Source organism: Mustela nivalis (assembly GCF_964662115.1).
Source record: "Mustela nivalis genome assembly, chromosome: 9".
NCBI classification, from domain to species: Eukaryota; Metazoa; Chordata; class Mammalia; order Carnivora; family Mustelidae; genus Mustela; species Mustela nivalis.
In genome coordinates, this window is record NC_139028.1 from 78,852,082 (window position 1) to 78,875,072 (window position 22,991).

The 22,991-nt window shown below is 40.1% G+C and overlaps 1 long non-coding RNA gene across 1 annotated transcript; it reads right to left on the minus strand.

Moving 5' to 3' along the window:
• Positions 1-15,518: 15,518 nt before the first annotated feature.
• Positions 15,519-21,848, minus strand: LOC309872722. The gene is made up of 2 exons (XR_014316085.1): positions 21,110-21,848; positions 15,519-18,046 (listed from the first exon to the last, which is right to left on the minus strand). It is a non-coding gene; the product is annotated as an uncharacterized lncRNA (long non-coding RNA).
• Positions 21,849-22,991: the final 1,143 nt, after the last annotated feature.

Genomic DNA, 22,991 nt, shown 5'->3' on the forward strand with positions numbered 1-22,991 from the left:
CAAGGATCTAGGCCTTCTTCTCTCAGTCTATACCCTTTTCCTTACCAATGTTATCACCTCTCCTGTTTTTAAATGCTCTTGGTATGCTAACAATTCCAAAATATATAGTCCAAGACCAAACCTCCCTTATGAACTCCATACCTTTATATCCAAAAGCTTATTTTATTCTCTACCTCCATAACACATTGGCATCTTGACGTCTCCAAAAGAGGACCTGGGAAAGTAGCAAGTGTTGATGAGGACGTGGAGGATACGCAAATTGTCGCTTGCTGCTGGTAGGAATATAAAGTGATTCGGCCATTGTGGAAAACAGTTTGGGTTCCTCAAAAAGTTAAACAAAGAATTAACGTATGACCTGGTAATTCCACACCTAGGTATACACTCAAAAGAAATGAAAACAGAATCTAAGCAAATCCTTATACACCAATGTTCACAGCAACACTAATCACAATAGCTGAAAGGCAGACACAAAAGTCCATCCAAATGTCTGTAAATGGATAAATGGATAAACAAACTATGGTATATACATATAATGAAATACTGTCCTGCCATAAAAAACAGGGAAGTACCGGGCTGCCTGGGTGGATCAGTGGGTTAAGCCTCTGCCTTTGGCTCAGGTTATGATCTCAGAGTCCTGGGATCAAGCACCAAATCGGGCTCTCTGCTCAGCAGGGAGACTGCATCCCCCTCTCTCTCTGTGCCTACTTGTGATCTCTGTCTGTCAAGTAAATAATTAAAATCTTTAAAAAAAAAAAAAACAGGGAAGTACAAATACATGCTACAACCTGAATGAGCCTGGAAAACGTTATACAATCTGAAAGACAGACACGAAAAGTCACACTATTGTACAATTCAATTCATAGAAAATATCCACAATAGGTAAATCCATAGAAACAGAATGCATTGTGGTGGCTGCCGAGGGCAGAGAGGGGGAGATTAGGAGTAACCATTTAGTGGGTACAGGGTTTTATTTTGGGATGATGGAAATGTCTTGGAACTAAACAGAGATAGTGGTTACACAACATTGTCAAAGTACTAAATGCATTGCTCAGTTTAAAATGGTTAATTTTATGTTATATGAATTTCATACCAATAAGAAAAGATCTCCCTGACTGCCTCAAGTCTCTTTTCTTCCTGCTTTTGCTTCTTTTTCATCTCCTTCACCCCACAATGACTAAATTTGAACTCTTCTACCTCTAATATATACTTGAACTCATCTACTCCTCTCTATCTCCTCTGCCACTAAGCCAGTCCAATCCAACACCATCTTGTCTCTGAAATATTGCAATTATCTCTTCACTGGTTCTTTTTTCTTCCTCCATTCTCATTTTTAAACTACACCAAGAACTACTGTTGAGTCTACACAATCATTTTTGCCACACTTTACAAATGCAAACAACAAATATGTCACTACACCGACCATAACCATAAAATGGCTCCCCATTATTCATAGGATGAAGTTTACTTATATTTTTTAAGACACATCTAAATGATCAGACTATTACATTTAGCAATCAACAGCATGGGTGCAAAAAAAAACTACATTAAAACCCTTTGTTGGAATACTTTACATTTTCCGCAAAATAGATACTAAAATAACCTGCTATACAATAGATACTAAAATAACCTGCTATACAATTAGTCACAAACACCATCCTTGAGTTTTTTTACCCAGACACATGAGGATTGTCTAAAGCATGCCTTCTTTGTAGCAGTTCAGCCCTGCCCCCACGCTGCTAGGCTGAGTGGACAAATCTGTTGTAACAGATTTGTAATAGCTTCCCTGTTCCTTCTCTGGCTCTCTTCTCTGCTACGCTTTGTTTCCTGACAGCAATGAAAACCTCCTGTCACTGCCGTCCCTCCTGCTGCTGCTGCTGCTGCAGCCGCCACTGCCACCTTGATTTAATGGTCTGGCAAAGTATTGGCCTCCACCACCACAGGGCCCAGAGCTTCTGTCTCCAAAATTTCCTCATTTCAAGGGTCCATACTTTGAAGATTGATTGTTGTAGTTGCCAAAATCATTATAGTTTCTGCCACCTCCAAAGCTGTTTCCATCATCACCAAATCTGTTACAGCCGTCGCCAGGGCCCCATATCCATCCCCACCTCACCCGCCACCCACTGAAATTCCCTCCACAACCAAAGTTGTCACTCCAACCAAAACCACCTCCATGACCTCCACCAAAGTTTCCAGAACCACTTTGACCTCTCTCAGTGAAAGAAGCACTAATCTCTTGCTTAGTTAGGACTCTCCTTACTTCACAGTGGTGGCTATTCACAGTATGGGAATTTTGAATGACGGTCTTGTATACAAAGTCATGGTCATCAAATGTTACAAAAGCAAAGCCTCTCTTTCTGCCACTGTTTCCATCAATTGTGATTTCAATCACTTCAAATTTCCCCTACTGTCCAAAATAATCTCTTAGATGATGCACTTCAGTGTCTTCTTAATGCCACCAACAAAAATCTTTCTCATGGTTAAGTGGGCACCAGGTCTTTGAGAATCTTAAGACAGCCCTCTTTGTTTCCACACTCTTCTGTCCACCTTGTATGGCCTTGCATTCATGGCGGCATCCGCCTCCTCCACAGGAGCAGAGGTGACAAACCCAAAGCCTCTGGAGGGTTTGGTGTTTGGATCTCTCATATTCACACAGCCTGCAGGCGTTCTCCATTGCTCAAAATGGCTCCTCAGATGGGCATTGGTTGTTTCAAAGCTCCAACTTCTGATGAAGTGCTTCCACAGCTTTTCAGGCTCTTTGGGAGACTCTGGCTTAGACATGACAGCAGTAGGAGGGAAGACTTTAACTATCCGTACTCAGCAGCATCCGCAGGCTGGAAGACGGGGGATGAACTTTTAAAGTCTTTTTCATCAACTGCAAAGACATCCAATCTGGCCCTAATGCAACTCTCTAGCTTGTTACCCTATCACTCTCCATTCCTTCACCGCATTCCATCCACCGTTCTGTTCTAGACTTCTCTGCAAAGCTCCTTCCCACTTCAGGCCCTTCCCACATGCTTACCCTGAAGATCTCCACCCTCACAGGCCAACTCTGTCTCCTTATCTGATTATCTTGTCCCATCCTTTATTTAGATTTTCACTTCAGGGTCAATATCTTCCCTGAAGTAAACTATCAACCGGTCTAAGTTAGGTTCGCCGCTTGGCCCTTCCTCACACCCCGCCCTTTTACTCTAGAGCACTTACAGCAAGTTATTACCCAGGTAGTTGTGTGGCTTCACTTACTGATACCTCCCACAAGGCAAAAATTGTTTCTTGTTTTTGTTATTGTTGTGGGCTTTTTTTGATAAATCTCCATTGGCTATTCCAGTGCCTGGCACATAGTAATCTCTCGATACGTCTTTTCAACTCATGACAACTGAATGATAGAAGCTATGTTGTGTGCATATGTGCAGTCTGACATTTCTGTAGACCTCATTCCCACTTGTGCAATACTGCCAGACTGCCTTCCAGAAAGATGATACCAACTTCCATCCCTACTTCCAAGAATATAAAGCGACATCCTCACCCCAACAAACGGTGGATGCTATTCATTTTAATTTCGATATTCCGAGTAGCGAAGACAAATATCTAATTTTTAATTAGCATTTTTGTAATTACTAACAGAGCTGAGCATCTTTTCAGACATCTGTTCACTTGTGAATTTCCTGTACTGCTCATTCTTTAATGGGTTATTTTTTTCTTATTGATAAGCAGGAGCTCTCCAGATATTATGGATGGTAACTATTTATGCATCACCCTCACCCAAGCCTTTCATGTCTTTAAAGTCATTTCAGATATCTTATACCTTACAATGGTTTTGTTTTTATAAAGTCAAGTCAATCTTTCATGCTGTAATTTAAAGGAGCCCCCCGGGCGCCTGGGTGACTCAGTGGGTTAAGCCGCTGCCTTCGGCTCAGGTCATGATCTCAGGGTCCTGGGATCGAGTCCCGTATCGGGCTCTCTGCTCAGCAGGGAGCCTGCTTCCCTCTCTCTCTCTCTGCCTGCCTCTCCATCTACTTGTGATTTCTCTCTGTCAAATAAATAAATAAAAATCTTTAAAATAAAAAAAAAATAAAAAAAATAAAGGAGCCCCCGGTTACTGCCTTCTCCCTTGTTGCAGTTCTTAGGTGGACAGGGGGAGTTTAGTTGTGGGTGCGGGGCACAAGAAGTTAGGAGTGGAATGGAGTGCCTGGGTCACTCAGTGGGTTAAAGCCTCTGCCTTTGGCTCAGGTCATGATCCCAGTTTTCTGGGATGGAGCCCTGCATTGGGATCTCTGCTCAGCAGGGAGCCTGCTTCCACCCCCCACCCCCTCTGCCTACCTCTCTGCCTACTTGTGATCTCTGTCTGTCAAATAAATAAAATATTAAAAAAAAAAAAGAAGAAGAAGAAGAAGAAGTCAGGAAGCAGGGAGACTGGCTGAAAGGCTACTGAAGGGGTCCAGCTGAGATAAGATGCTGCCTATGAGCAGAGTGCAGCTGAAGAGAATGAAGAACCTACAACCAAGGATGTCCTTCACAGGTGGAGTCAACAGGATCAGCTGATGGGGGGCAAGGCTGGTTAGGGAAACTGAGTTTCAAGGATAATTTTAGGCTCTTTACTTGGCAGCTGGGTAGATTATTGTTGCACTTACTGAGATGCAGATGGTGGAGGGGGAGCATGTTTGGTAAGGTGGAGAAAATTAAGGCTTGTTTTGGACGTTCTAAGTTTGATATGCCCCCTTGCTATCCACATGAATCATGTCATGTAGGCATAAGCGATGGGAGTCTAAAATTCCCAAAGAGACCATGGACATAGAAATAAATGTAGAAGTCATTGGTATAATGACCATACATAAAGATAGTGCATAAAATCACAGGGCTAGGTGAAATTTCCTAGGGAGAAAATGTATCAAGAGATAAGAAAGAAGGGTTTGTGGGTGGCTCAGTGGGTTAAAGCCTCTGCCTTCTGCTCAGGTGATGATCCCAGGGTCCTGGGATCGAGCCCCGCATCGGGCTCTCTGCTCAAGTGGGGAACCTGCTTCCCTTCTCTCTCTGCCTGCCTCTCTGCCTACTTGTGATCTGTCAAATAAATAAATAAAATCTTAAAAAAAAGGGGGGGGGGATAAGAAAGAGGCCCAAAACTGGGCCCTGGAGCATGCCAATGTTCAGAAGCTAAGAAAAGAAGGACAAGGAGGCTGAAGGGATGACACCAGGGAGGGAGAAAACGCAGGTGAACATGGTCTCCGAGAGCCAAGAGGAGAAAGTGTTTCTAAAAAGAAAAGAACTTTAAAAGAAAGAAAGAAAGGAAAGAACTGTCTGTTGCCTTTAATGCTACTTCAAGTGAAGGACAGAACTATAACCTGGGCTCGGCAACAGGGAAGTCACTGGGACCCCCGAAAAGGGCAGTTGTCAGTGGTATGGGACACAGAGAATCCAGTTTACACGAGCAGAGGTGAGATCAGGCCAGAGCCAACTCTTTCAGAGGAGTTTTGTTGTAGAGGAGCAGAAACAATGTGCTTGCAGCTGGAGGGGGAGGTGGGGTAACGGGAGCAATTTTTGGTTATTGTTAAGATAGGAAATACTAGAAACAAAAGATAGGAAATACTAAAGAAAAAAGGATCTTGTAGGGCAGAAGAACTAGATGATTTAGAAAGTGGGAGAATAATTATAGGAGAGAAGTCCATCCTACTTATCTCATTGGTTCTACTTTTTTTATTGTGTTATGTTAGTCAGCAGTACATCATTAGCTTTTGATGTAGTAGTGTTCCATGATTCATTGTTTGCATATAAAACCCAGTCCCCCATGCAATCGTGCTCTGATACCCATCACAAGGCTCACCCATTCTAATAGGTCACCGGTATACAGTCATATCCTCTGAAAAGGCACCTGAAAAAAACAGCCCTTTTCAAATAAGTGATCATCATAAAAGTCAGCATGGTGGTTTATTTTGGGGGAAGGCATATAGGCAGACATCCGGCTGACTGGCAAAGTTCTATTTCATGCACTAGGTGATGGATATGGGAGTATTTGCTTTTTAATAATTCAATAAGATGCACATTGGTTTTATGCAGTTTTCTGTTTTTGTGCTTTATTTGTAAAAAAAAAGATTAATGAAAAACAAACTGTATAAAATAATAGTATTTTTAATCTTTTCTTTTTAATATTTGTACCTTGTATCTGTTTTTCATCCTACTGTATTAGGTAGGGTAGTCAGAACAATGCTTAATAATTCTTAATGTTTTGTTCCAGGCTTTAATGGCAATATTTCTAATGTTTTAATTAAGAATCATATTTGCTATAGGTATCATGTTTTCTTTTATTTCAGACTACAGAGGGATTTTTCTCAGAAACATATGTTAAATTTTATCAAGTGAATTTTTGGCACTCACTGAAATGATGACATAGCTCGTCTTTTTTTAAATCTATTAATCTATTAAAAGATTTCCTAATGTTAAATATTTGTAAGATAAACTCACTTTGATCATGATGTTTATATATATATATATATATATTTTAATATGGTGCTAAATTTTATTTGCTGACATTTTTGCCTATAATTTTTGCATCCATATTAATAGAAAAACTGGCCTGTAGTTTTCTTTTTGTATGACTGTTCTTTCCTTTTTTTTTTTTTTTTTTTAAGATTTATTTATTTGACAGAGAGAAATCACAAGTAGACAGAGAGGCAGCCAGAGAGAGAGAGAGAGGGAAGCAAGCTCCCCGCCGAGCAGAGAGCTCGATGCGGGACCCGATCCCAGGACCCTGAGATCATGACCTGAGCCGAAGGCAGCGGCTTAATCCACTGAGCCACCCAGGCGCCCCTGTATGACTGTTCTTAACCAGCTCTGTTAACAGGGTTTTTTAATCTCTGTAGAATTAATTTAGAAATTTCCCACCGTTTTCTGTTGCCTTGAGACAGAGATAAGGGTTAAATAAAAAAACAAGGTTTTTTTTTTTACTACCTTTCCAATGTGAATATTCTTAGCCTTTTAAGGTTCTCTACTTCCTTATGAGGTAATTTTAGTATTGAACATTTTCCTAGAAAACTATCCATTATTGAAAGGTTTCCATGCAGTTATGTTCTTTTAGTTTCTTCCTTAATTTTTTTTTCCTTTATTACACTAGAGCACTAGAGTCAGAGAATGTGCCTGTGTGATTTCTGCTTAGGGAAATTTGTAAGGATGTTCTTTGTGGCTCATTACATTATCTAATATTATGGATACTCTATTACATTTGAAGAGAATATGAATTCTTTGTTTGGGGGCACGTACTAATCAGAGTAAGCGATCCTGCAGGAACAAGCTATCCCTTTATTATGTTGAGACAATAAAGGTTTATTTCTCTCTCACTCTAAGTCCAACACCCACTGGGAGACTCTGCAGGGCAGCTCCCCTCCATGTGCTTCTCTGGGTGGGCGGTTAGTCAGGGATGCGGGTAACTTCCATCTTGTGCCTCCACCATCTGTCTACGGCTGTCACCAGAGAGGAAAGAGAGTTGTGAGGTGGCATGCCAGCTCTTAAATGCTTTGGCCCAGAAATGACACTTGTCATTTCTGTTCTCCTTTCATTGGCTACAACTAATCACCATGCCCTTCCTTACCACAAGACAGCTGTCAAGTCTAGTCTTCCTAGAAGCCCAGGAAGAAGACGGGAACCAAATACAAAGAGCCCAGCTATTTTTTACTATAAGGTACAAAAGTCTATACATGTGTGTGCATTTAGAGCATAGGCGTTGAGAACGTGGGCTGTGAGGCCAAAAGCAGTTCTGCCATTTACTTAGCTGGGTGACCTCAGGCAACTTACTTAACTCTTTCATGCCTTGGTTTCTCTGTCTGTAAAATGAAGATGTAATAGCATCCTTGTCTCAAAGGATTGGAATCCTCATTGTTAGCCCTTGAGACAGGCATGCTATTATATTAGTTGTACCACTTGTAAGACAGCCCAGGCGTCCCTTTAAGTTTTTTTTTGCTTTGAATCCTATTTAGTTTTTTGATTCCTGCCCTCTATTTTATCACTTACCTAGCTTTTCTTTACCCATCCCTTTATTGTGTGTTGTCACGGCTGTCTCCTTTAAACAACATAAAATTTGATTTTCGTCTCAACAGAAAAATCTTTACTTTTAATAATAGGATTTGACACATTCAAATCATGGGTATTAAATGCATTATTTTTTTCCTTTCACAACCAGATTTTTGCTGGATCGACCAAATTGTCTTTGTGGCCCCCTCTCTCTTCGTAATCCAGTAGTTTAGAAATACTGTATCTTTTTTCCTTTCTCAATAGTGACTATTCTTGAATGCTTAGTAAACACACTTCAATGTATATAATCTAATCCTGTCAACACCAAGATTAATCAGTAACTATAACCTTTCTCCTTAACAAGACAAAGAATTTAGAATGCTCTTCTCTTTCCTCAGTCCACTCTATCTCAAACCTCCCACCACCTCACTCATTCATTCAACAAATCTTTACTGAGCCTCAAATGTGTGTTGAAATTTTACTTGCAAATTATTAGTACATTAACATTTAGTGATTGCATCAAATACTACATGATCAGTGATGATTTGATCTCAACTAACAATTTTCCTTGTTCATTGGTTCATTGCTGGTAGAGGACATTACTGTTTCTGACTTCTGGATCTATTCCCTCTTCCTCTGTTAACAGAACCTCTTTCTTCTGGGGACTCCCTCTTGACTCCCACACTCAGTCCACTTGCTTTGGATGAACCTGATTCTGTCTCTGCCTACACACTATTAGGACAGTCACATGACTCTACATCGGCCTGGCAGAGGATTGCTAGCCTTTAGCCAGAAGGAAGGAAGGAAGGGCCAGTGATAGTCACATGACCCAATCTGGACCAATAAGAATCAGTCCCAAGAACTTGTTTACAATTAAGAAGAAGAGAAATTCTTTTATCTTTAACCTTGAAGAATGATAGCTAATGAAAGTCACCCAGAGGAGAAGACTTATTGAGAGTGATACCAACATGGAGAAAAGCACTACTGAAAGAGAAAGAGAAAGCAGGACTTAATGACATTGTTTGAATATCTGGAACCAGTCACAGCTGACTTGATCCCTTTTTCATCAAACAAAAGGATTCTGACCCATAAGTTACTGTTTCTTCAATCCTGTGAACTATTCTTTTATTTTCTTTTTTTTTTTTAAAGATTTTATTTATTTATTTGACAGAGAGAGATCACAAGTAGGCAGAGAGGCAGGCAGAGAGAGGAGGAAGCAGGCTCCCTGCTGAGCAGAGAGCCCGATGCGGGACTCGATCCCGGGACCCCGAGATCATGACCTGAGCCGAAGGCAGCAGCTTAACCCACTGAGCCACCCAGGTGCCCCTCTTTTATTTTCTTGAAGTAAATCCTTGAAAAACAATTTTCAGAAAGATTGCATGGGTGTTATACCTTCAGAATACTCATATGACCAAAAGTGTTCCAGTGCTGGAAACTTGCTTTGTCCTTTCATGTGTCTCCTTGGGAAAATAACAAGTAAAACTAATACAGCATTTTGTATGGGGGCAGTTCAATGTTCATGTAATATAGGAAAAGAGCTGTACATGGATCATTCTAGGGAAGCGTTTGAGATTAGCGTGTAGCATCATTTTATTTTATTTTTTTTTTAAAGATTTTATTTATTTATTTATTTATTTGACAGGCAGAGATCACAAGTAGGCAGAGAGGCAGGCAGAGAGAGAGGAGAAAGCAGGCTTCCTGCTGAGCAGAGAGCCCGATGCGGGGCTCGATCCCAGGACCTTGGGATCATGACCCGAGCTGAAGGCAGAGGCCCAACCCACTGAGCCACCCAGGCGCCCCGAGCATCATTTTATTTTGACCCCTACAACTATGCTATTTGCATGGCAGTTCAGGAGAGAGGGTAAAGTTGAAATGTATAGTTGTGCAAATACACCGTTTTGCTTAAAATGATGTTTCTGGACCTAACAGTTGACCCACATGCGGGCAACTCCTGTTTCCCCCCATCCTATTTTTAGGTTATGTACATGAAAATTGATGTAAAATGTTTAACCCTATATACATTTTAATTTTTTCTTATTCTTTTTTTTTTAAGCTTTTTTTTTTTTAATTTATTTTTGACAGAGATCACACGCGGGCAGAGAGGCAGGCAGAGAGAGAGAGAGGAGAAAGCAGGCTCCCCAAGGAGCGGAGAGCCCGATGTAGGGCTCGATCCCAGGACCCCGGGATCATGATCCGAGCTGAAGGCAGAGGCTTTAATCCACTGAGCCACCCAGGCGCCCCTAATTTTTTCTTATTCTTATGAAGAATAAAAGATTGTAACTTAGCCAGGTGTTTCTGTTATATATATGATTATGTATGTAAATTCTCTAGATTTGGTCTTAGCATATGGGAAGCACTCAGTAATTGCAAGTTTCCTTCCTCTTCCCTTTCCCTGCGGCTCTTCGATACAGAAGAATATCACCACAGACAAGAACATTTATTTTAATATATGTATTTAAGAAAATACAAATGTGCGAATAAGAAGGTGGTAAATGCCCACCATAAGATGAAAAGTTAATGTGAGATGCTGCTTGGGAAGCACACTGCATGGCAAACTTCTGGCATACAGTAAGTGCTCAATAAATGCTGGACATGGTAAATGGAAAGAACAGAAGCCAGGTGTTCACAGTGGTTCTTTGGAGGAGGGGGAGAGGAGAAGAGGGCTTTTTGTCACTGTTTATATATTGTCAGTTTCCTCCGATACATATACACATACAGTGATATGCAGATACATAAACACACGTATGCCCAGACGCATACACACATATACACATACACATGTATTTATATATAGTGGAAGAAATATTTAGAAGAGGGATCACTGCTCTGAGTTTGGACACCATGAGGTCTCGTTAATACTCCTGGGTTCTGGGGCACTTGGGTGGCTCAGTGGGTTAAGCCTCTGCCTTCGGCTCAGGTCATGATCTCAGGTCCTGGGATCGAGCCCCGCATCGGGCTCTCTGCTCAACGGGGAGCCTGTTTCCCCCTCTCTCTCTCTGCCTGCCTCTCTGCCTACTTGTGATCTCTCTCTCTGTCAAATAAATAAGATCTTAAAAAAAAAAAAAAAGTTAGTCTTATTATTCTTCAGTGTGTGTGTGTGCATGTGGCAAAGTGCCTTTTTTTTTTCCCTAAAATAGTCTTAAATATAGTGTTTTCCATTGCACAAAGTACTTTTATTTATATTGCTTATTTTGGTCTTTAAAGTAATGGAGACAGAACAGTTCAGTGACTTGCCCAGACTTACACATCTTGTAAAGGACAGAAAAAGAACCCGAAACTAGCTGTTCCAACAGCGCTGTGCTGTCTTACTCATCATGCTACCACTTCTAAGATGAGAGTTGGTTTGAATGCCCATGAATGAGTATATGTTTAGTTTACATTTTGCCATTTAATTAAAGGGGATCTCGGAAACAAACTGCAGCCAGAAGCCAGAAGCCAGAAGCCACAATCACAGCGGGGAATGCTCTCTGAGCTTACTCTGGTCTATGGATTATAATTATTTGTTTCCTTGTTTCTCTCCTTTACCATAAACTCCTCCAGAGCAAGGACTGTGCTTTTCATCCCTACAGCCCTGAATCCAACACAGCACCTGTGACAGAGAAGATGTTCAACATATGTTTGTTGAGAACGAATGAATGAATATAAAAATAAGCAAGACTATGTGAGAGAAATGAAAATGTGATGATAAAACAAAATGCTCTCTGTAATCCTTTATCAGAAAGGTCAAAGATCCATGTATCCGAGTATGAATCAGAGGTGTTTGTACAAGACCTCAGATGTTACAGGCCATATGGGATTCTACTCATGTTCAAATGGAAAGTAGTTTGATGAGACAAAGGGATGAGAGAGAGAGATCAGGCCAGGACATAATCTCTTGAGTCCTCAAAATCCAAATCTACTAAATCTTCCTCCAAAAAGCACGTAATCTTCACAACATGATACCTTCAGTGAGCACTCATCTCTAACAACACCCAGATGGCTTTCCGGGAAGAGCTGTGCACACGTCTGGTTACACACAGCGTTATGCAAATCTACTTCAGTTATCAATTACACTTTTAAAAATTACAACTGGAAACCCTATTTTTTATTTGAACAACTTTGCTTCACCATTATTACTCCAAGAAATGTTGGCTTATGGTCAAACACATTGAACAAAACAGCCCAATTAGTACTGGTCATGACAAAGCCTTCTATTTGCTATGTATTATAGCTTACCTAAAGTCAGAGAGAGTGACAGAGGGGGACCAGGGTCCCAGAACTCAGTTATCCCAGGTAATTTTCTCCTCAATGTACCAAAAAATTTCAAATAATGGACTATGGAACCCAAAGGATTTTTTTTGTTTCTTCAGGTTTTTAGCGCTCTTTAACTTTGGGTTCTAAGTCATAGGAAGCTTCCTTGTCTATTATTACGAGCTAATTATGAAGTGCCCAATACCATCCGGAAGAGCCACGGCATTCTAAGTCCAGAAGGCATGACCTTCATAAGAGACAATGTGAATACTGCCCCCTGGAGTTGTGCAAGACAGCATTCCTGCTCATGTTAATAAAGCAAACTGTGAGAAAAATCCCATTAACTATGGAAATATAGAACATTCCAAATCACTAGGACATGCCGGTTGTTCAGATTTTCGAGGAGGAAGGAGACTATCTTACAGCATTTGAAAATAACTGCATGGAGAAATGGGCCCTGTTGCTCAGGCGCACTTGGTTTCCCCAATATCTGCTGTCTTAATGTTTGCTTTGTACCATTCAAAGAGGCATTATCACCCCCCTCATTCAGTGCAACTAGTCATTTCTCCTACCAGCCAAACAGCATTTGTTGGGGCTGCAGAAAGCAAAGCCGGTACCATTTGTCTAATTAATGATCTCTGAAGCTTTTATGAAAGGGTATCACTAAGTCTACAACAGGGAAAGTGAGCAAACTTGATTAACCTCTTTCTCCTTTGTATTTCTAACTGAGTTCATCGAAGTGTGGCCAAGCTTTTACAATGATCAGGAATATTCTGAAAGAATCTAAATGTGACCATCTAGAAGAGTGAAGAAAAAAAAAAATCATACAGAGAAAAAAAAAATGGAATGCCACTCCAGGAGTTCCAAATAGACACAAAGGAGAGATCATCCCCTCGTCTTTGAGGAAATCCTACCTGCATGGCATTAATACCCCAGGACCCCACACTGGAAGAGGTTAGTTGGAGCCACCTTTTCACTTGATCTTAGCCAAAAGGCCGAGAAGCGATTGGAGCCACCTTTTCTTAGGTGCCAGATATCAGAAGACTTCACAGGCTCCATTGTGACAGAAATCAATTTTAAAAAGCCTCTGTCTTTTCTTACAAAGAGAAGCAGCCATGCCCTTAATCTGCCTTGAGTCATCACTGAGGACTCTGGCTTATGTATTATGTAACTTTTCCTTGAAAGGTAACAAGCCATCGATAATAAGATGTGTAAATAACCTGGATATGACCTGCTAAGTAGGCATTTGATACACCTGAGGGACCAAGAGGACTCACAACAATAAGATGTGTAAATAACCTGGATATGGCCTGCTAAGTAGGCATTTGATACACCTGAGGGACCAAGAGGACTCACAACAAAACGCGACCAGGAAAAACAAAGCCTCAAAGAAGCCAGGAGTAGCCTTTGTACTTAGTAGATGATACCAGCCAATCCGCTCACACGGCAACTTAGCAAGTTCAGAGGCGTTTCAAAACGCTCCTGCACAGTGAGCTGCTCCATTCTTTCCTCTCCAGGCTGTGTGCATGCTCCTCCCATTGAGGCAGGGACACACAGTCCCAGATGCTCACGTGGCCAAAGGCAAAGAAGCGGAAATTCCACATGTGGCCATTTTATTTGCCAACTGGCCCACATGTACAGCAGAAATGGTTATTGTTTGTCTCTATAATAAAATCACTGAATAAATTTTGTAGAGCTTTAAATCAGCTTCGTAAGCGTCACCAGGCAACTCCCCCAGGAAAGACAGGGAGAATGGTGAGGTACAGAACTCGAGGGACACAGAAAAGGATCAGCGTATGAGTGTGTGTCTCTTGCAAAGGACTGGTGCTAGAAATGCTAGAAACTTTCTGCTAACCATGAAAATCCAATCATAATGCAAAACCCCAAAACCCATGGAGCCCTGACATTGGTAGCAACCAATTCTACGCCAAAGTGGAGCTCCTTCTGAAAGCACTGCAAAAATCCAATGTCACAGTCATGGACCAGAAAAACAAGAAGGATGAGCCCACGAAAAGCGGCAGGTGTTGCTTATAAGTTTCGTTTTCATGTGGTGACAGCCATAAGAGGACTGGTAATCTGCGTCTTTCCGCCACATTATACCTCTGAAAGGCTCGTGCTGGCTGAGTAACCTGCTGACTGGACAAAGAACGCCTCAAGGATACAGAAGGTGGGATCCAGGTTTTGTAGCACCTGAAGCTTATTCAATTTGGGAGACCGTTCAAGAAAATGACTAAAAATTTCACAGCTGAAATTGTTAGGCACCTCCCAGGCATTTTGGAAAGGGCTTGAGCAAGTTTGAGGCCCTTAACATAGTATCTCTCAAACTTTGTTATACATTAGACCATGTGGGGAGCTTTAAAAATCCTGATACTCAGTTTGCACCCCATACCAAGCAAATAAGAATGTAGGGAGAGGGGGCATGTGTGGTGGGGAGAGCCAGGTATCAGCATTTTTAAAATACCTTTAGGTGATTATTATGTGCATCAAACTTTGGGGACCACTGCTTAAAGGTTAAGCTTTAGGTAATTCTATCTCTGGATAGGGAGCACAGCTTTCATTTATTTAGGCAATTAACACTTATGGAACAACTGCCATATTCCAAGCACTGTATTCCCAGTCCTTGGCACTGACATGTATCTGGGAATCAGCTAATGCTTGCTTAACATCCGAACGAACTAGTTAGGCTGTTTTACATTGGAGGTTGGTTGTAAACCAGATTTGGAATTCTCCAATTTCTTTTCCTTTAGATGTGCCAGCCTTTAAAGGAACACTCTCGGTTTACTCATAACATATATATTAGGTGGTCCCTATGGATTCTGGATACAAAGTCAGTCAGCAAACCTCCAGCCTCCTAAAATGTAATGAAATCAAGTCCCGCATCGGGCTCCTAGCTCAGCAGGGAGTCTGCTTCTCTCTCTGCCTCTGCCTGCCATTCTGCCTGCTTGTGCTCTCTGACAAATAAATAAAATCTTTAAAAAATATATTTATCATCTATCATCATCTATCATCTATCAATCATCACCTGCCCCTTTGTTTTCTTGGAAATAAACCTACAGAATATATCTGACTGTAGAAATACCGAAAGACGTCTGTAAAGATTCTCTTATCTATTAAAACTTTGGTAAGTCCATCCCCTCGGACTCTTTCCCCTGTTACAGGGTCTCAAAATTTAACTGATAGTGTTACTCACATGTGAAAAGGTACAGCTTCATTTTGCTTATATCAAATCTGCTATTTCTCTGGAGCCCACATCTGTTAGTAATAGGAAAATTAATAAGCCAAAGATCGATTCGTTTTAGATCCAATCTATTTTAATTTACTCTGGTTCAACAACTGAAATTGATATTATCAATATTGTCAGAATTCAATCTTTAAGAATTCTTCAAGAATGGTCAATCTCAAAAAAAAAAAAAAAAAAACCCAAAAACCAAAAACCAAAAACAAGTTTACGGTCTTAAAGAGCTTCCTCCTAAGATGGTGTCCATAGCGGTGTAACCATCAGACTTCATGGTAGATGTGAAAAGGATTGTGTTCTTTCCAACTGTGAACTCTCAGCCTCCAGAGTGCTGCCTGCTTCACCATTGCTTGCACCTATGTTCTACAGCTAATGCAGATTCAGGAGGGCTCTTCTGGCTTGGGTCAGGTTCTAGAATTCTCCCTAGGTGATGGAGCTTCATCTCATCTCCCAGTAGCACCAAAGCCTGGCGTCTCTTATATACACATCATTCTTCCAGCCTCCTGGACCAACCTTCCCTCAAACCCCCTGCCTCCAGCCTCTGCAGTGGCATTATCATGCTGTGGTACGGCAGGCCTGTTGGCATGATGGCTAGCTCTCAATTCAGCAGATACCTGTATGGAGAATTCAGAGAATTTGGGAAAGCTAAAACTCAGAGCCTCCCTCTGAAGGTGAGATATGGTCAATCCCTGGAATGGAATGAGAGTAGCCTGAGACGTGGTATCTTTGTAAGGTCCCAAAGAGAGGTGTGGCAAACATTCATCTGTCCTTGTCATTGAAGGTGGCCAGTGGTGGAAGGGTGCTTGTTGTTGGGCCTACATATAAACTGCAGGGAGATAACCACCGAAGAAAGGGCCAATCTATCTTTTATAATCACGTTAAGAGTAAAAAAACAAACAAACCCAAATCTCCTACTGGCAGGTAACTTGCAGGAGTGAAAGTGTAACAGCACCCCAATTGGTCTTAAGGGTTAACTTGCTTCAAGCTTGTGCACTCCTTGCTTGCTAACATCAATCTCTTGATCTGTAGCAGAACTAACCTACTTTCCTTGAGATGTGCAGACCCCTGGTCTTCAGCATCAAGGACCAAACTTTCCCAGAAGATAAAGCCTGACTACATCCAAAAACAGCTGCTGCTAATGCCAGCAAGTCTACTCAGGGTCAGATTGACAAATGACTAACCACCTGGGCACCTGCTTCTCTGGCACACAGAAACCCCTCCCTCCCTTTTCCCATGACTTCCCTGGATGGGGAATATGGTCTTTGAGACCTTCGTCTACCACCTTCCCAAGTTGCAAGCTTCCTGAATTAAGCAACCATTCCTTTCCCACCATCACCTGTCTCTTGAGTAATGATTTTCAAGTGGTGAGCAGTTGAATCTGAATTTGGAACTGGTTCTCTGTCTGGTAACAAAAGTACATCACTTCAAGGGAAGTGACATGGTCCTTGACTTTCAGGAACTGATAGAATGAACACCTATTAACTAGCTCTCTGTTTTCTTCCTATTTTGAATTGTCACCTTCTTACTCCCACAAACCAAACAGTGCTTAACACGTGTCAACTCCAAAAAAATCACAATATATTGTGGCATGAATGAATAAATGAGAAGTGTTCTACAATTCAGTTTCTCTTACTGGTTCAATAAACTTCAACAAAACACTTATTGATCACCTGTTGGAAGTTCATCTCTGATATAGAACATTTTATTAATATCCCAATGCTCCCAAGAAGAACCAAATCCTCTGTCCACTGAAATCCTCTGAGGCTCAACGGCAACATTACACTTATCAGCACTGGCACTAAGGGCAAGAGAACTGGTCAGAGTGACAGGGCTAAAAAAAGAATTGAGCTCCAATTTCAGCGCCAGAAAAGAATAGATTCTAACTAAAGAAAATATTTCCCAAACTCCAAGGATGTGACAAATAAGCTCACAGCACCTTCTCTATAGTGGAAGTAGAGCAATCTAATTTGTCTGATGGCAATCACATGAGCTACAAATCCCCTTTTTTGCTTCTTCTGCATTTACTTCCAGCAGCAGGTACTCATGGCTTCATAGGTATATACTGGGTTCGCTACCAAATGTTTCTCTTCTGTTTGGAATTATATGTGCAGAGCTGTGCCCCAATTCCCATGCCTATATCCTCCCCACTATCCATAAGCTACTTTCTTCTGGATCTTTACATCAAGAACTGCAAAAGAGAATAAACTTCTTGGCTTCCACTGACAACACACCCTTGAATCTCCTTCTCATCCCTTCTCCAGATGAGAGGCTTTGGAAGCGAGGCAAGAGAGGAGCATATTTTTTTTTTCTTTTCCAATTAATTTCCTTTTCTTTCAAGTCTAAGTAAACTCTGGGCACAGAGCAACCAGGATGATATGATTATGGAAACTATTAATCTCTCCATCAAAGGAGAGCCAACTCATGGTTACGGAGTAATTGGCACGTTCCTCCAAAGGGCTTCTGCAGCACGATCCCCCTGGTTTCCTTTGGGGCCATAAGAGTTCAGGGTACAACTTCCTAGAACATAAAATAATCCTTGAGTGCTTCATGAATTGTTGTGAAAAATTGTGTCTTCATCCATGTGCTCTAAAGAGAGAGCAAACCCACATTAAAACATGCCCAAATTAAAAAAAAAAAAAAAATAGGGGAAAAAAAAGTCCAAATAGAATAAAAAAAAATCTTCTAAGATTTTCAGATTACTCAAGGTTCATCTGAAAATATGAAATCTGGATCTCTGAAAACCATTCAGATTTCACTTGCTGTGGACAACAAGCAAACAGTACATCTGGAGCAAGAAGTCTTCAAATCGCTTTCAATATTGACTACTACAATCACAAAAACTGAAATTATTTCTAGAACTGATTATGACAAACAGGACATTATCTGGTTCGTCCAAACCTAAAACAAACATAAAAAAAAAAAAAATAGGGCATTTTGGGGACTTTGTTCCGGGGTCCACAACATCAGCAGATTTTTTTTCGCCCAATGGTAAGACAGTACAGACTCCTCCAAGATGGGGGAGTTAAAGGATTTGTTTCCTCCAGGAGTATTTGCTGATTGGCCAAATGAATGCTTGCTCCTGGGCACAGGAAAGACAAGTCCAATGCCAATCACACTTTGAAGAAAGCACATTCATGGATTTACAAATGCCACAGCCTTCCAAGTACAGTCCCAAAGGAAGAGTGAATTTACAGAGCTGCCAAATTCCTCAAATGGTAAGGGGGCAACAGACAGCACTCAAAACAAAACTACCGACTCGGTGACTTATGCTAAAGCCATGTACATGAATTTTCTTGACTTGTAGACTATAATACAGTCTTCATCTACCCACCCACCATGATTTCAAGGTACACTCCTTCCTGGAAGCAAGTTCATACTTCAGGAAGTCAGAACTCCTCTAGGAGAATAAAAAGTCTTCCCACTGTCCCATTGTTGTAATCTGACTAACTGAGCAGGAAACTCAGTTCTACGAAGGGTCTGTTCCCAAAATGTTTCAATTTCTTATGTAATCACATAAACCCTGAACAGTAAAAGGGAAAACCCATAAAAGTAATTATAAACAGATTCCATGATGTCAAAGAAAAACCAGCTGGGGAAAGAATTTAATAAGCAGCCTTTTTTTTTTTTTTTTATTACAATAGGCTTGACGTCATTATTTATTATTTCCAGCACTACAACACAAAGCCATGTGCTATACTGTAGACCAAGATGAAAAGGATATGTGGACTTTCCTGAGTATTTTAATATTCTCTTATTGACAATAGATAGAAGATCTGAACAAGGACCAGGGACAGGAAATGATTTTAGTGATTTCATTACAGTAATAGGGAAGAGCATTTCCAATGGGCAGGGTCTGGCAGATGGTCTGAGTAAGGTTTCAACTCCTAAATAGCCTGCAGTCAACAAGTCCAATATTGATATAAGCCCAATATGTAATTAACAAGGTGTCCTAGTGAGCAGAAAAGTTTTTACAAATATATGCTGTAGCCTTAGCAGTAGAACACAGGAAACTGGTGTTTCCAAGGTAAATTTAAACCATTTCACAAGGAAAGATATTTAGAGGCAGCAAAAGGCACATAGTAGGCTGTAGCTAAAGAGCTCTTGATGTTCCAGTACAAGTTATATTTGCAATGAGGTATCAAGTCTGGTACATCTTCACCTAATTTACTGCTCATGAAAAATAAATGCAGTTGTAGAATTTTCAGATTCTTGAAGCTTCTCAGATCTCATTCATGAAACCCTAAAAAGCTCTATAATATATTTTGAAATCATGAAGAATGGTGCTTCCAGCTTTGCTCCTTAAGCTAATTGCTTTGGCTATTTGGAGTCTTTTACGGTTCCACCTGAATTTTAGGACTTTTTTTTTCCTATTTCTGTGAGAAAAAAAAAATGCTCACTAGGATTTTAATAGGCATTGCATTGAGTCTATAGATTACTTTGGGTAGCATGAACATTTTAACAATGTTCTTTCTTCCACTTCATGATCATGGGATGTCTTTCTACTTATTTGTGTCTGCCTGATTTTTGTGTGTGTTTCATAGTTTTCAGTGTGTAAGTATTTCATCTCCTTGATTCCCGATTAAGGTTATTCCTAAATGTTTTATTTTTTTTGACGCTATAAAAAATGGGATTGTTTTAAAACAGACATATGGACCAATGGAACGGAACAGAGAGCCCAGAGATATACCCACACATACACAGACAACTGATGTCAACAGTGGTGCCAAGAATACACCATGGGGAAAGGAGAGTCTCTTCAATAAATGGTGTTAAGGAAAACTGGATATCCACAAAAAAGAGGGAAACTGGACCTTTATCTTACACCATACATAAAAATGAACTCAAAATGGATAAAACTGTAAATGTAAGACTGAAATGGTAAAACTTCACAAAGAAAACGGGAAAGCCTCTTCACATTGGTCTTAATAGTCACTTCTTGGAAAGACACCAACAGAACAGGCAACGGAAGCAAACCTAGTTAAGTAGGACTACAGCAAACTAAAAGCTTCTGCATAACGAAGGAAACAATCAACAAAATGAAAAGGCAACCTATGGAATGTAAGAAAATATTTCCGAACCATGTACCTTATAATGAGTTAATCATCAAATATACAGGGAACAACTCCTTCAACTCAATAGCAAAAAACCCAAATAACTTGAATAAAAAAACTTAGACAAGGAAATGAAGAGACATTTCATCAGAGATTACAAATGTCCAAGAGGTATATGAAAAGATACTCAACATCACTATTCACCTGGGAAATGCAAATCAAAACCAAAATGAGAGATCACTTCACACCAGACACAGGATGGCTATCATTAATACAAAGATAACAAGTATTAATGAAGATGTGTAGAAAAAGGAACACTTGTGTACAGTTACTATGAACAGAAACTGGTACAGCCACTATGGAAATATTATGGAGTTTCCTCAAAAATATAAAAAATAGGGGTGCCTGGGTGGCAGAGTCAGTTAAGCGTCCAACTCGGGTTTTGGCTGAGATCGTGATCTCAGGATTGTGAGACTGAGCCCTGTGTCAGGATTCTCTCCCCCCACCCTCTGTCCCTCCACCTACTGCGCACTCTCTCTCTCTAAAATAAATAAATCTTTAAAAAAAAAAAAAACTACCATTGACCCAGCAAACTTACTTCTGAGTGTATATCCAAAGGAACTGAAATCACGATCTCAAAGAGCTTATCTGCACTCCCAAGCTCACGGAAGCATTATTCACTAAGCCAAGAGAGGGGTCAAACCTACAGATGAAGAAACAGATGAAGAAAAGGAGGTATCTACACACAAAGGAATATTATTAAGCCTTAAAAAAGAATAGTATATTAAGTACTCAGCTTGCATCAGTTCCATTAACCTTCTATTGGCCATTACGTAAATACATAAAAGCGGGGCTAAGGGGGCGCCTGGGTGGCTCAGTGGGTTAAGCTGCTGCCTTCAGCTCAGGTCATGATCCCAGGGTCCTGGGATCGAGCCCCACATCGGGCTCTCTGCTCAGCAGGGAGCCTGCTTCCTCCTCTCTCTCTCTCTGCCTGCCTCTCTGCCTACTTGTGATCTCTCTCTGTCAAATGAATAATAAAAAATCTTTAAAAAGAAAAAAAAAAAGTGGGGCTAGGAATTTTAGAGTGTAGAGAGTGTAGAGAAAAAGGACTTTGGTCCTTCCTGTATTGTTAGGATTTTGAAAAATGGTGTTCACATATTACTCGTGTTAATAAAAAAAAAATCTGTCAGCAAACAAGTAAATAAATAATTCAGGAAAAGTAACTTAAAAAAATAAAATAAAAAATAAAGTTAGGGGTTCCTGGATGGCTCAATGGATTAAAGCCTCTGCCTTCGGCTCAGGTCATGATCCCAGGGTCCTGGGATTGAGCCCTGTATCGGCCTACTTGTGATCTCTGTCTGTCAAATAAGTAAATAAAATCTTTAAAAAAAAAAAAGTTTAAATCACTACAATTTAAATTTTCTAGTAGTCATTTAAAAAGCTAGAAAGAAAAGATGCAATTTAATAATGTATTTATAACTGAATATATCCAAAATATTATCTTTTAATATGTAATCCATATAAAACATTGATGAAAAATATTGTATTACTTTTTTCTTATTACTTTTCCTAAAGTCTGATATGTATTTTATATTTATCTCAATTTGGACTAGTCATATTTCAAGTGTTCAGTAGCCATGTGTGTCCAGAGGATACTGTACTTGGTAACAGCATAGCTGCAGACCCTTAACAGAGTACTGTATCAAAACATCAGACCCAGAGACTCACGCACGTTTGCATACTCATTATATTAAAGTAAAACCTTCATTAACCAAAATGAGTAAAGAATGAAAAATTAAAACTGACTGCTTTTGATTGAATTATGTTTAGGGTAGGGTTTTTCCCCTAATATATATCATAGGTATGTATATCTGTATCTTTCCATTATATATATTATATACATATTTTATATATATATATATATCCTAAGGAAGTCCTTTTCTCGATATTTAGCATAAATATATTAAATACATATTTACAAATGAAGAAAAAAATTCTATTGGCCAAAGCAAAGTGACTTGGCCAAATTCAAAGTCAAGGAACACAGAAGTATACTCTACCCACTGAGAAGCCACGGAATGAGAATGAGTACACAGAGGTGAAGACTTGAGAACAATGATCAAATCTGCTACAGGTTGCATGACTTTTTCTATCTGTCCCTCTATGTAGACTGGTGGGGAGGGGCAAAAGGAAAATATGTCATAAGTGTTTGGTCTTAAGTGGTTTAGATACTTCAAAAATCAAACTCTAATTTAATTAGAAATAGAACAACATATTTAACATAATAACCCAAGTTCATTTTGTACATTTCCCCTTCTCTGCAACAAAGTATAGTAAAAGTTTTCATTTCATTTGTACATGTAATTCCAAATTTCATATTTAAGCTCCTGGAGAAAGCACCATTTCAAAATATCACCTGTAATTAATGCAAGTCCTAAATTTGGGGGGTGAATTCATCAGACTGTATAGTATTAAAAAGA